The sequence below is a fragment of the Pyxicephalus adspersus genome, chromosome 1 (genome assembly GCF_032062135.1).
Source record: "Pyxicephalus adspersus chromosome 1, UCB_Pads_2.0, whole genome shotgun sequence".
Taxonomy (NCBI): Eukaryota; Metazoa; Chordata; class Amphibia; order Anura; family Pyxicephalidae; genus Pyxicephalus; species Pyxicephalus adspersus.
The window spans coordinates 118,907,008-118,921,550 of record NC_092858.1 but is presented as its reverse complement, the minus strand read 5'-3'; the positions used below and the strand labels follow the sequence as shown (position 1 = coordinate 118,921,550).

The following is a 14,543-nucleotide window of genomic DNA, read 5'->3' as shown; positions in this document are numbered from 1 at the left end:
TGAAGCTTCAGATATGGCAGGCACTGAAATAACAGACACACACAACATTCCCCTGCAGCAAATTTACGCTGAAATAGAGAGAATGCAACACATTTCACACAGGGTATTTTACTATACATCAATTTAGGGGATTACAGACGTGACAGAGGAAAGGTCATGTTTTGTTTATGGTATGCAAAGCAAATATAAGTTTAGGGATCCTTACCTAAGATTTGTAGATAGGATGGTTTGGTCAAATGTTCAGTTCAAGCTGAGTATATCAGAACAGACCCTTGTACTCTGATAGAAAGAATCAGGGATTAGAGGGGAGGAGAGCTGGTATTCTCTCTGCTGTATGGTTACTAAGCAGCATGCACAGAGGAGGATGGAATAAGCCATATAACATACACTACCAGGACTTTATGTGTCTTTATTTGTATGCAAGACAGCTACAGACCATGTTTATAGTGGCGTTATGTATAAATTGTTAAACATATATAACCGTATCAGTTTGTATGGGTTGCTCTTTATGCCAGATCCTTTGTATGTATGAAATGTATGTATCTTTAGTTTGTGACATTTATGTTACTTACATGAAATTAGTGTGCATTTTATCAATAAATCTCATAATTAAGGTAATGTAGCAAAGGCAGATGGTGACTTATCAAATCAAGCCAATATCATCAGTAACAATCTCTCTTTTAGACTTTAAAAAAGTGTAAAGATTAAACATTTAAGTACATTAGATAAACTGTTTTATAAAAATTTATAATATGAAGTGCTGCAAAGTGTTCATGAGTGATGAGGGATGAGTGAATCAATTATAGCAACTTAATGCGTTGCAAACTTTTTGGTTCACCCAAATATTTCAGACAGATGTGTAATATTGGTGGAAATTTATATTTTTAATTAGTACTAAAATGTACAGATGGATGCCAGAATGGGTTAATTTTTCCAAGTGCAAAATGAACTCCAAAAAAGCCAAACTTCCCTGCATATGGATAAAAAAGCAGGCAGAACACCTAAAACTACATGCATTTGGAATATCAGCGCATGGTTCTGTGAAACAGCAGTCGCCAACCTTTTTAACCTCACTGACCATTCATAATTTTAAATCCCGCAGACCATTAATTTATATTTTTTTAAAAAGAATAATACATTTGAAAAATAGTGATCTTCCTCATGGTGCCTGACAAGGACTGTGGAGGCTCTGATTTATTGATCAGCTCACAGTTACGTAAAGTATTACTATTGTTACTATTATCATTAGTTGCACTATCTTTGGTATTACTAAAGAAATGCAAAATATTTATTTGCTTTTTCTCACACATTACGGATTTATTTCATTCGAATCTAGGACCAAACAATGAATGATAGTTATCAAAGTCAAACTATTTGATGCCATTAAATATTACAGTTAAGTAAATACACAGTTACTTACCTAAAAGATCATCTGAGAAATAAACAAATAATATAAAACAACCGGATGAGAATCAGTATTTGCGAAGCGGGGTTACTGTTGTAATGGTCGAAACTAGATAGAAGTGTACGGCTCATACAACTTACACTGATGTCACGCTGCGCCTCCTTGTTTTTCTGTCTCTAGTACAGTTTGTGAATTTAGTGCAATATAAAGATGAAAATTGTAATTCAGAATATAAGAATTTATTAGAATATTTTTGTTCTTTTTAAAAATTGCAAATAGTTTTATTTTTTAACCACCAAAATTTTAATCAATTATAGCAACTTAATGCGTTGCAAACTTTTTGGTTCACCCAAATATTTCAGACAGATGTGTAATATTGGTGGAAATTTATATTTTTAATTAGTACTAAAATGTACAGATGGATGCCAGAATGGGTTAATTTTTCCAAGTGCAAAATGAACTCCAAAAAAGCCAAACTTCCCTGCATATGGATAAAAAAGCAGGCAGAACACCTAAAACTACATGCATTTGGAATATCAATGCATGGTTCTGTGAAACAGCAGTCGCCAACCTTTTCAACCTCACTGGCCATTCATAATTTTAAATCCCTCAGACCATTAATTTATATTTTTTTAAAAAGAATAATACATTTGAAAAATAGTGATCTTCCTCTTGGTGCCTGACAAGGACTGTGGAGGCTCTGATTTATTGATCAGCTCATGGTTAAGTGAAGTATTACTATTGTTACTATTATCATTAGTTGCACTATCTTTGGTATTATTTATTTGCTTTTTCTCACTTATTATGGGTTTATTTCATTCGAATCTAGGACCAAACAATGAATGATAGTTATCAAAGTCAAACTATTTGATGCCATTAAATATTACAGTTAAGTATATACACAGTTACTTACCTAAAAGATCATCTGAGAAATAAACAAATAAAATTAAACAACCAGATGAGAATCGGTATTCGTGAAGCTGTTGTAATAGTCGAAACAATATAGAAGCGTACGGCTATTTCAACTTAAGACTACACTGACCTCACGCTGCGCCTCCTTGTGTTTCTGTCTCTAGTACAGTTTGTGCAATTTAAAGACGAAAACTGTAATTCAGAATATAAGAATTTATTACAATATTTTAGTTTTTTTTATTAATAAAACATAAAAATTGCTAATAATTTGAATTTTTTTCTGAGGACCACCCAAATTTTCTCATGGACCAGAATATATATATATATATATATATATATATATATATATAGCATACATCAGTTTTTGTCATTAAGATTCAAAGCATATTTAATATTGTCACTAAGCATCAAAACACACCTTAATGTCATAAATTCACGGCTTTATATGAATGCATATAGTACACTAGGGGTTTAATAAAACCTTCTTCCAGAAGTTCCTTGAGCAGTTGAGCAGTGTGCAGTAAGTAATTCCTCTCAGGTCAGTTTAGGTGACACCAATGATGTTCTGTAAGGGTGACATTCCTCCTGATTCTCCTGATTTTCATGTCTTTATTGTTTGTCCACCTTTTAAGATAATGAGTGGGGGCATGCAAATTATTTATTTCTTGTTGGACTCCTGGCCAACTGTTTATTCAGAACTGTAAATGACACAGATGCAACTTAATTTATCTTAAACTGTATATTGTTGTTTCAGGCTTGTTGGTAATCAGTGCAGTGAATGACAGCCATAGCTGTAATAAAGAAGGACACAAAAAAGCAAACAAAAGGAATGAAGCAGAATGCAACTCAGAAACTAAATTAAATAAAGGATTTTACATTTGGTACATCATTGCATTAGTGCCTATGTATTTCTATAATGTAGTTGCACTTCAATGCTATATGCAATTACACATAAGCCAATGTTACATGCAGTGTCAAATCTGAGACACACAGTGACACGTTCCTCTGTAATACAACCAGTGCCCTATGCTTTTCTAATGCATGCAGTAACTAGTATCCCCATACCTCTCTGTTACATCCAACATTCCATAACTGTCTATTACAAATACTGCCTCGTACCTGTCCATCTCTTTAGGCATCTCATAACTTTCTGTATCACTGTCTGGGACACATATACCATAGCACCTCTTCATAACACTCAGTAGTAAGATTTATTCACTAAAGGTGTTGAGAATATTTATTATTTAAAAAAAAAACAATGAAGTGTCTAGGACAACATTCAAATGCCCTGGTTGCAATCATGATACATTAGGCAAGAAATACATTTTTGATAATTTTTACATACTTACAAAATGTTTCTTTTACATAGTGGGAGTAAATGAACTATCTCTAAACTAGCTGTGTTCAAGCAGATAATAGTTACCTTGGCAACTTACTTTTGAAAACATAAAAATTAAACTATAACATTGACATGACTAAAGTTTCTGTACATCATCGCATATTATGTCAGTGCTTCATAAATACACAACAATATTATTAACAATATACACAGCATACTTATATAAGAGATATGAGATAGACATTGCTTAAAACACATAGAGGCTATATAAATTTTTATATATATATATATTTATATTTACGTATATTCTATTTTAAAAAGACAGACATATTTATACGCCTACAATTTTCTGATTGTGCTGTTATACAGAAACTGCAAACTATGGTAATTGAAATGAGCAAGAGGCTACTAGGACCACAGTATTTACTCTAATTATCTTTTTTTGGCTTAGTTAGATTCATCCCAGCCATTATAAGTAAGTATTTGATAAACCATTTTTTTTTGTAAAACCTTGGGATATAAGTAAAAATCTAAAAGAATTGGTGGAGAAAAACACATTGTCACAAAATTGGAAACACTTATAATTATTGTTTTATTGGATGAATAGTTCTGATGGACAGAGCTGAACACTGTACAAACAAACCAAATGAGGAGGAAAAATCCAGCCATGTATCCATCCAACCAAAATAAAAATCCAGCTTGAAATGTTTTAGCTGACAGCCTTACAAATTGTCTCTATTGATATATTTGCATATGAAACTCAGGATGCCTCCACACCACCAGTCTCCAAAGGAGCAGAAGGACCAGCTGAGACAGGCATGCACCGTGTAGTAGTTTTATTTGAAAATGAAAGATCCATACAGGAATGTTACAGTTCATTGAGGCATTTGGGTTACCTTCAAATATGATCAAAATATTCCAGGTTCATCCCACTGTCCCTGATTGGCCCATAGCCAAATAAAGTTGGACCTGCCCCATCCACTTTGCCCATGAAACGTTAGCTGCTAGCTTCTTCTATTCACTTCTGATCTTGTCCTTTTCTGTCCCATTTCTGTTCGACTGAACTGGGCACCTTACCCAGCTTTATCACATTTACATATAGTTACATAGTAAGTCAGGTTGATAAAAGACATCAAGTTCAACCACTAGGGAAATAAACATATCACAGATATAAAACCCTATGGACATAGTTGGTCCAGGGGAACGTCAAAAAACCCTGGTACAATTTGCTCCAACAGGGGAAAAAAATTCCTTCCTTATTCCATGAGGTAATCGGATGTTCCCTGGAACAACGGTCATTGTTTTCTTTTACTTTAAAGCCTTAATACCCAGTTATATTCTGTGCTTCTAGAAAAACATCCAGCTTTTTTTTAAGCAATCTTTGGTAGTTGCTGAAACTACTTCCTGAGGGATCCCATTCCACATTTTCACGACCTTACAGTGAAGAATCCTTTCCTTATCCAGAGCTTAAACTTCTTTTCCTCCAGACGCAAAGAGTGCCCTCTTGTTCTTTGTAATGATCTCAAACTGAATAATTGGGAGGAGAGTTCTCTTTATGAACCATTTATATATTTATACAGAGTGATCATATCTCCCCTTAAACGTCTTTTCTCAAGGGAGAAAAGATTCAGTTCAGCTAATCTCTCCTCATAGCTGAGCTCCTTCATTCCTTTTATTAGTTTAGTTGCCCTTCTCTGCACTCTCTCCAATTCTACAATGTCCTTTTTGTGAACTGGTGCTCAAAACTGGACTGCATATTCCAGATGTGGTCTGACCAATGCTTTGTATAGGGGCAGGAATATGTCTCTATCTCTGCAGTCTATTCCTCTTTTATTACAAGAAAGTATTTTGCAAGCTTTAGATATTGCAGCTTGGCATTGCATGCTGTTATTAGGTCTATGATCTACCAGAACCATTAGATCATTTTCCATTGCCCCCCCCCCCTCCCAACCATATTCTCCCAAGACAGTATGAAGCCCCCAAGTGCAAAACTTTACATTTGTCTATATTAAATGTCATTTGCCACTTGGCCGCCAATCAAAAAGTACATCCAGGTCTGCTTGTAGATTATAGACATCCTGTCCTCATGGACTTATTTCCATTACGTAGTTTAGTGTTGTCTGCAAACACAGAAATGGTACTTTTAATCCTAAACTCTATATCATTTATAAAGATGTTAAACAGTAACGGTCCCAACACTGAACCCTAAGGTACACCACTAATAACCTTAGACCATTCAGAGTATGAATCATTAATCAGTACTCTCTGGATGTGGTCCCTAAGCCAGTTCTCCATCCATTTACAGATTGACTTTTCCAAACCTATTGACCCTAACTTATAAATAAATAACATAACTTAATAAACTAAATAACATATTAACCGTCTGTGGGGTACAGTGTCAAATGCTTATAGCAAAATCCAAGTATACTATATCAACTGCTATTCCACTGTCTACCTGTTTACTTTACTAGTAAGTAAATTTGTTTGACAACTTCGGTCTTTCTTGAAGCCATGCTGACTATCACTTATAATAATATTTTCTAGCAGCAACTCTTCTATGTGGTTCTTTATTAAACTCTCTGGGACCTTTCCAACTATGGACATTAAACTAAGCGGTCTGTAGTTTCCATTGGTGCCATGCCAGTGATTAAATAGTCTCAAAAAATTAGAAATAATGGCTTTGAAATAACTGAGCTCAGCTCTTTGAGGACACGTGGATGTAATTCATCAGGTCCTGCTGCTTTGTCAACCTTAATTGTGCCCAACTGTTTCTCAGCCATGTCAATTTTGAACCATTGTGTACTGTTTAAGGCAGTGACATTGCTATTATAAATTTGGACTTGAGCTCTGCCATTTTCCTTTGTGTACACCCTTTGTACAACCTTTGGCTCTGACCCTGACCTATAACTCTCTCTATCCTTGGAGACCTTGTCCAGCTTTATCACCTGTGTATGACCTTTGGCTCTGACCATGTGGTTGGTGTTAGTGATCTCTTCGGGGCAGGGTCCTCTCCTCCTGTATCACTTTCTGTATTCGTTTGTCATTTGCAACCCCTATTTAATGTACAGCGCTGCGTAATATGTTGATGCAATATAAATCCTGTTTAATAATATTAGTAATAATTATAATATAGTCTAAGGTCAATTTTTATGTGGGAAAGCCAATTAAACTAACTGCATGTTTTTTAGGAATGTAGGAGGAAACCCACGCAAACACAGGGAGAATATCCAAACTCCATGCAGATAGTGCCGTGGCAAATCGAACTGGGACCTAGTACATGCAAAGACCAAAGTGCCAACCTCTGAGCCACCGTAATACCTTAAACTTTTGTTTGGTGTCAGTTGCAAAGACACAGCGCCGGCGGGCACTTGAAGAAAATAGAAAATAAGTGGCAAGCAAGAATTATGTGAAGGAACCATCAGATCAATTCAATGAGTCCCATATGTGTAGCACCCGAATTTGCAGGAAAGGCTGAAATTTTGCTAGGCTTTCTTCTTTGTTACAGTACCAAAGGTGACCCACCTGGAAACCTGCACTCAGGAACACTGGCAAATCAGCTATAATAAAATCAGCAACAACAACAAACATAAATAAATACATAAATAAATTTTGGACTTGCACAGAACAAAATGCTTAAGTCCCATACTGCTACCTTTTAGCAGGACACCCTGATTTACCTCCCCAAGAGAAGTCTAAGCAATCCGGCCATGTACAACTATCTCTCAAGGACCATACCAACTCTTCTTCATAGCATTGCCGTAGATAGCCCTATTTTGTGGCTCCAACCGCTCATGTACAAAGCCAGTCAGGATATTATTTGGTTTGCCGCACCTTTAGACCACCTCCTTCCTGCTACAAGTAATTACTGCAATAAATTTCTGCTTCCCCAAAATTCAACTGTCCCCCATAGTGCTCTTACATTTTCTTCCTTTTAATATTTATGTTGTTTATTTGTTCATGACATTCTGGTTCCCCATGCACAAGATGTTTTCTCCAAACATAAGGCTGACCAGTTACCTCTGCATCATACATATGTTTGTGTCCTTGATTTTATTCGGGACCCTTTTCTCTTCAGAGGATGTTTTTATCCTCTCATTCTCTCAGACTGTGAGGTTCACACAATTTTATCTTGATTAAAAGGCAAAAGAAATGGGATGGAAATGACCACCAGTGACAGTCACTAGGAATGTCCCTATGCCCTTTGTCATTGTCCTTGCACTCTTCCAACACCTCATCAATGAACACCACTGAGACATTCTTTTGCTGTCATCTACCTTGACATGTCTGCTCAGTTTGTTATGCCTCTGGGAGAATGGAGTGTATGCTAGTGCTGAAAAATCCCTTTCCAAACTATCTTGCATATCCTTTTTGTGGTACAGTGTCTCTATACAGGGTCTTTCCATGAAACCTGATAAACTTGCAACATCTCTATTTAGCCTCTGATTAGTGGCTTTCTGGGATGCCCTAACTACTACAGACTGTTTATCTAAAATATTCTGTTTTATTTCCCTTCATTACTGCTGCAAAATTGTAGACCGCACACACTGGTTTCTTGATGTAGTTGAAGCCAACTGTTCAGGTACAAAGCCCGTAGTTGAAGCCTTTTGCACCTTAAAGTGAACTTTCAGACCCTGCCTAAATGGGATGAGACATCACCAAACACTTTTTTGCAAAGACCAATGCTCATCCGTGGGAGTTTCTCTGGGCAGAGTTTGCTTACATTAATAAAGGTAATTCTAGCACCATAGAGTCCCAATTCTTCACTGTTTACAACAAGCATTCATGTTTTCATGTGGTTTTCATGTCTTCCATTATCCATGGTGTCTTCCATCATCCATGTAAAGACAAGAAGTTTGCAGACTGCCACTGACAAAATGCTCCAATTGGGGATGCAGTTTGCCTTGCTATCATGAACATTTGTCTTAACGTTGCTTCCATGAAGTCTGGCCTTATGTGAGTTTGTTGCAAAAATCATCTGTCCCTGCATGTTACATTACCAAATTCCTTCCATGTTTCACAGTGCTTACATCTGGCCCTGAATAAATTATTTTCTCTTTCATTCCTTCCTCCATTCTTCACAAGGCTACGAAGTTGACTTAATCCCAAACTGATTTAGAGAAGGGAATCTTCAGTTGATAAGAAGGACTTTAGCCGTGAAAAGATCCTGGGTTATATTCAACATAAAAACTCCTAATCACATACAAAATGGGTGCAATGTCACAATGACCTCTCCAAATGTCTATTTGTTTGTTTCCTTTCTGAAGAGACAGCTCTCCAGATTGGTGTGGACTTTTAGGTGACAGATCGCTCATGGTTCAAGGTATGGCTCCTTTACTGTCATGAACCTCTGTTCCTATGACCCTACAGTCCCTAGGACTACTAAGCTCTTGTAACCCTGGATTTTTGTCTCCAGTTACCAACATAGGTTTTTTTTTTCTTTTGCACTGATTCTGTCCTTGGTTGCTGCTTTCTGCATAGGTGTGCTTAAGGGCTGAAATTTGCCACTAAAGTCCATTAATACTTGCAGGGTACACTTCAGAAAATCTGGTAGGTGCTCTTAGACTTGGCTTCCTGGCCCTTTTAACGGTTCACACCATCTTCACTATGAATTTAACCTGAAGAACTCATCATCCAGTTCATCTTATAACTGGTGTGTCCTTCCTTGTGCCCCCTCCAGTTACCTGTGTCCTCAAAAAGCCTCCTATTCAGTTTGCAATAAATATCAGGAGATGAATTACAAGCTGGCCACTCGATGGTATAGAACGCTCTCTAAATTGGCTAAAAGATCTACCCCCATACTGACAATATCTGCTGGAGATGTGGATCGGCTCCTGGTACGTTATTGCATATTTTCTGGCAGTGCCCTTCTTTGTCTACTTACTGGTCTTCGGTGGCAGACGTTGTCTATAGGCTCACAGATATTATTATTAAAGATAAACCCACTTTGGCATTACTTCATGTCTCTGATATGTCGAAAAAGGCATACAAAACTCTTTATTATGACATCTCTTGAATGCCACAAAGGCATGCATTCCTGGTATGTGGTAGTGTGACAAACCACCAACCCTTGGGCACTGGCTAAGGAGGGTGGCAGATGTTTACCGTATGGAAGACATGATGAGAGCTGGGACATATCAGACTGATAAACTTATCCAGACCTGGTATTACTGGGTTTAGTTTAGTACATCTATGTATGGTCGATTGGCGGTGACTCTTTTTGTGAAGAGTGAGGTATTGTGTTTGGTTGTAAATACCGAACTGACACATTAAGTCGGAACACCCCCCCATCTTCCCCCCACCACAACCTCATCTATAGTGTGATAGTGTGGGGAAAAAAGCTCACAAACTGTACAACCCAAGTGTTTTGTTACTGGAAAATTTGTACAAGGCGGCTTATTCCTATGTAAACTGTCCTATAATCAATTCAGATTTGCCACAAAAATCAAATTTTGCCCCTACTTATTAAGGTACTTACTTCCTTTACTTTTTTTTACACAGGATACAACTTATCCTCCTTCTATTTTCAAACCTACTCTTCAGACCAGATACATATCTGCAACAATTTTTGCATGTACAGTCCTAACACCTTGTTGATAATATCCAGCCTCTGTGGTTCATGTAGAATACAGAGAAAAAGCATTTTTTCAATTTAATTCCTCTTTTCAAGATTGCAGCTTTCACCTTGGCTTATTTTAGGAACATTGCAACTTTTACCCTTAAAAACATCTTCACAGGACTAATTTAGAAGGTGATACTCCTCAGTGCTGTCTATGACCATTCACAAGACAATCCAACCAGCCTCAGCATTCATAACCCCAACACCATGCTACACAACTTTGGAAAAAAATTTACTTACAAAGCCTGCCTCAATAAGGATTGCACTTCTGGTAACAAATGATGCAAATGATGATGTTGAGGACACCTCTGTCTTGACACCTCTTAGCAGACTTCTGAAAGGCAGCACAGTTGGCAAGACTAGTGACACCTTTCTTGCCTGGAGATTCTCAAGAGTATATCAATAATTATTTGAAATAACACATAAGGGTCTATATTAAGTGAATTTGACATTCACTGAAACCTTATACCTTGCTCCACTAAGCTAAGGTGTGGAAACAAATGATTTGGTTTTGTGAACTAGAATGTTAGCTGCATGGGCAATACAGGTAACACCATGTTACATGTATACCCTGTGTGTGCAGTCTGTATGAAGTGATTAGAAATGTAGAAGTAAATATAAGGCTTATCAACCTGAGAAATAGAAAAAAGATTAGGTAACAGAAACCCTGTCTACAGATTAGTGGAGGTTCTAAAAAAATGGCTTCTTAGACCTGCCAGAGTGCAATAATATAAGTAAACATGATGTTGCAGACCATCATATGTATTCTGTCTTTATGGTAGGTTTGGTCGTGGAACACATAGTTCGACACCCCAATGCAGCTTTGCAGCAACAGGTTACATCTAATAGAGATCTCTATTGATCTGTCAGAAATGGATCTGCTCCGCCCTATCTATTTAATTTTAAATATACTTTAGTATCAAGCTGAAGCCTGCTCCAATGTATTCTAAAGCCTCAGAGGCAGATTTTTCTTCTCACGGCTGGCTATTCTTGCTCTGTGAGCCTTCACAGACTTGTAAAGGACATTTGCCTTAGACTGGAGACACTTGGAGCAGCACCCTATACCAATGAATAGGGTCACTAGGGCACAATGTGCAGGTGCAGCCATCACTAAAGAAGATGCTGCTGGAAAGAAACCAAAACCATTACATTCAGAAATAAGATTGATAGATAGGACAACAAGCCGATGAAAATGCTCCCCGACAATGGGCTTACTGCTTATAGCCCGCTGTTTACTAAGAATAGAAGCGGCAGTGAGCAAATGTACACAGCAGGCAGCAGAACTTAGTAACAGACAGAACATTGTACCTCCCTGCTAATGTTTACAACGCCAGGCAGTGACATATTAATGAATGCTAAGAAAATGAATGTATTTTGAAAGCAAAAAGTACAAAAACAACTAAAGCAAAACCTGCTAGGAATGAATTATGTATTCTGTCATTGCTGCCCCTTTTGTCATAAAATGAGTCACTGACCTTCAACAAGTCAGAGAATCAGCGTGGTAACAAGACAACTAGAATCTTTACAAAGTCACAGATGGCAGCTCAAGTGTTTCAATCATGGCAGATTTACTTTAACAAATAATATTAGGAAATGCATTTTATTGTAGCTCAAAGTAACATTCTAATATTTCTTATTGTATATTTGTTTTTGGTACAGAGCTGGAAAATTATGTAAGATCACACAGTGTGTGGTTACGAAATGTATTTTTTTTCTTTTACAAAGTACTTTTATAAAAGTACTATACTTTAAAGAAGTACTCTACCAAATCTAAAAAAGGAGCATCTGACCCACTCCTCCTTGTCCCTCTCACAGATGAGTGTATTATGAAGGATACGCTTCCTAGCAGGTTCCTAGTAGACGGAAGTAACAATAACGTTTTGGGAAGGGAAAACAGTGGTGCCTGGAAGGGGACAATGTTGCCCAGTGGAGATTGGTGAGGAAAATTAGTGCTCAGCAGGGCTGGAGGAGAAAAATAGAAGAGTAAAAGGTGGAGAAACATATGTGTTGGAAAGCTCTAATCATGCCCTGCATCTGTGCCCTACACTGCACCTCTTTTCCTCTTTCACTCCTCCACTTCCTTCATACTTGGACTATAAAGATACATAGGGCCTGATTTAATAAAACTCTCCAAGGCTGGAAAAGATACACTTTCATCATCATACACTTTCAGCTGTTTCCAGTGTGTAATTTGCCTGGGGAAAAACAGCCACCAGGACTGGAAAGTTGCAATATATAACATTTTTGTTTTTGGGTTTATACATGCTTACATTTGTGATGTCCTCAGTCACATTTAGATAAGTTTTACAGTCATGGGACCACAAAGAGTAGGGGATTTTTTAGAGTTATGGGAAAATGGTGTCACTCCTGCACAAACCTGGGTTTTGGCATCTCCACCATGGGAAACCCACTTTAAAAAGTGGACATGCTCTACTAAATGCTACAACACATACAGGCTAAGAGAGCTTCTATTCAATTCTGGTTGGCTGACCCTTCCTTCAATTCTTTTATGCCAGCAACTTGGAACAAAGACCAACATGTATGCAGATAAGACCAGTGTCATTAGGTCAGTATACCAGCCTGGCAACTAGCATTGTCCATGGAAGTCAGCAACAGCAGCCCTCAAAATTGATTTAACTTTTTTTTTAGGTTCTTAATATTAGTAACTGTAATATATTTGAAAAGTTTTTATAGAAAATAATATGTTGTACTTTCAACACTGCTCAGTAGGCAAAAATAATATAGAATTGATATAATGAACATTTAACATCTCAACAATGTAGATTGTAGCATTGTAAAAGTAATTATTTTAGTTTTGCCGAGGTTACATTTTACATGTTATCTTTCAAAGAGTAAGGTACTTTGGATTCTAGTCTCTTGCTTTTGCATTACTTTGGATTTCATCCAAAATAAAAACGGTTGAACTGCAATGTGCTGGGCACATGAACAGCAATACTTGGGTATACCTAAAACACTTATTGTATTTATACTGTATATACAGTAATGGCCAAAATATTGGTCATCTTGTTAGAGACAAGGCTTTAATTACTCACGTCAAAGCTGCCCATGATGGTAGCTGGTGGTAATATGACTGATGGATTATTAATAAAATCTCAGCAGGAGAGGAGGAGAAAGAACAAATCCACAAAATGAATGAGGATAAAGCAGGAAATTTCTTGTAATTTAGGTCTTCAGATTCAGCTTTCTCCCAAGCGAGAAAAACAGTATTTACATAGTGGTAACATCACCAATTCCTCAGAGACTAGATATAAAATGCAGAAGTGATTTCACATTGCAGGTATGATTTTGTAAGCTTTGAACGTGCAGTTTTTTTAGGAGGAATTTATGACAAAAGGTAGATATTTCAGTGTACTGCTTAGGCACAATTAGCTTAATGTTCCTTATACTTTAGCAGGTATATTTCTTTCCTGAGCCTATGTTTAGTTTAGGCTACAAATACCAGTTAAAAAACTAATCCAATATATGGATACCTTTAGATATTCCATAATGAGGAAATCCATTTGTTTGTATCCTGCCTTTTTTTGGCAATGTTTGGCTGGTCATGCAGGTTGGTGACCTTTGTTTTTTTCCCCTTTTTTCCCCTCTGTTAAATGTACTATTTCCTTTTATTAGATAACACAGGTAATAGTGTTAGTGTTACTAATAGTGTTAGTGCAGTTCAAATGTGTTTCAGAGTTGACCAGATGATGATGATGTGATTTTTTATTATGGAAAATAGAAGTGGAGACATAGAAATCCCACAGGATCACCAGGTATTTTTTAAGCCTGAACTTATCTGGTGATATTGTAGGCAGAGAAGCAGCAAATGTCTTGATACTTAATTATTATTATTTTTTAATACTGCCATAAAAGTAGACTCTGAGTTTTTTATAATATTTTCATTGGGCATATGTCAAAGTTACGGCAGCCAAAGACCGAGTTTGCAACTGTGGCTTTGGGGCTCCCTATTGTAAAGTTATAGATGGATGACACTTTGAGGTGGTAACATAAAGGTTATTTATACAATTGTATAGTTGTCTTTTAAAGTTAAACCAAGCTTTGCCCTTGTTAGTAACAGGTTTTCTAAAAACAAGGTACTATAAGTTGTATTTAGCCAACTGTTCCCTAAAAGCACATGTTTTTCACAATAAATTGAGTTGGAAAATGTATAAATCATTTTTTTCTCATGTTTTATGTATTTTCTATTTGAATTGAAAGTGAATTATGTTCAGTTTGGGTAAAAGTTGAGTAAATCTTGGAAACATTTATAA

At 36.7% G+C, this 14,543-nt stretch overlaps 1 protein-coding gene across 1 annotated transcript in view; it reads right to left on the bottom strand.

Moving 5' to 3' along the window:
- The window catches only part of CAMK1G (calcium/calmodulin dependent protein kinase IG), a 37,543-nt gene extending 37,256 nt beyond the window's left edge, over window positions 1-287 (bottom strand). Inside the window, exon 1 of the mRNA XM_072425372.1 lies at window positions 206-287. The gene's annotated coding sequence lies outside the window, so the exon portion shown is untranslated. The remainder of the gene's footprint in view (window positions 1-205) is intronic.
- Window positions 288-14,543: the final 14,256 nt, after the last annotated feature.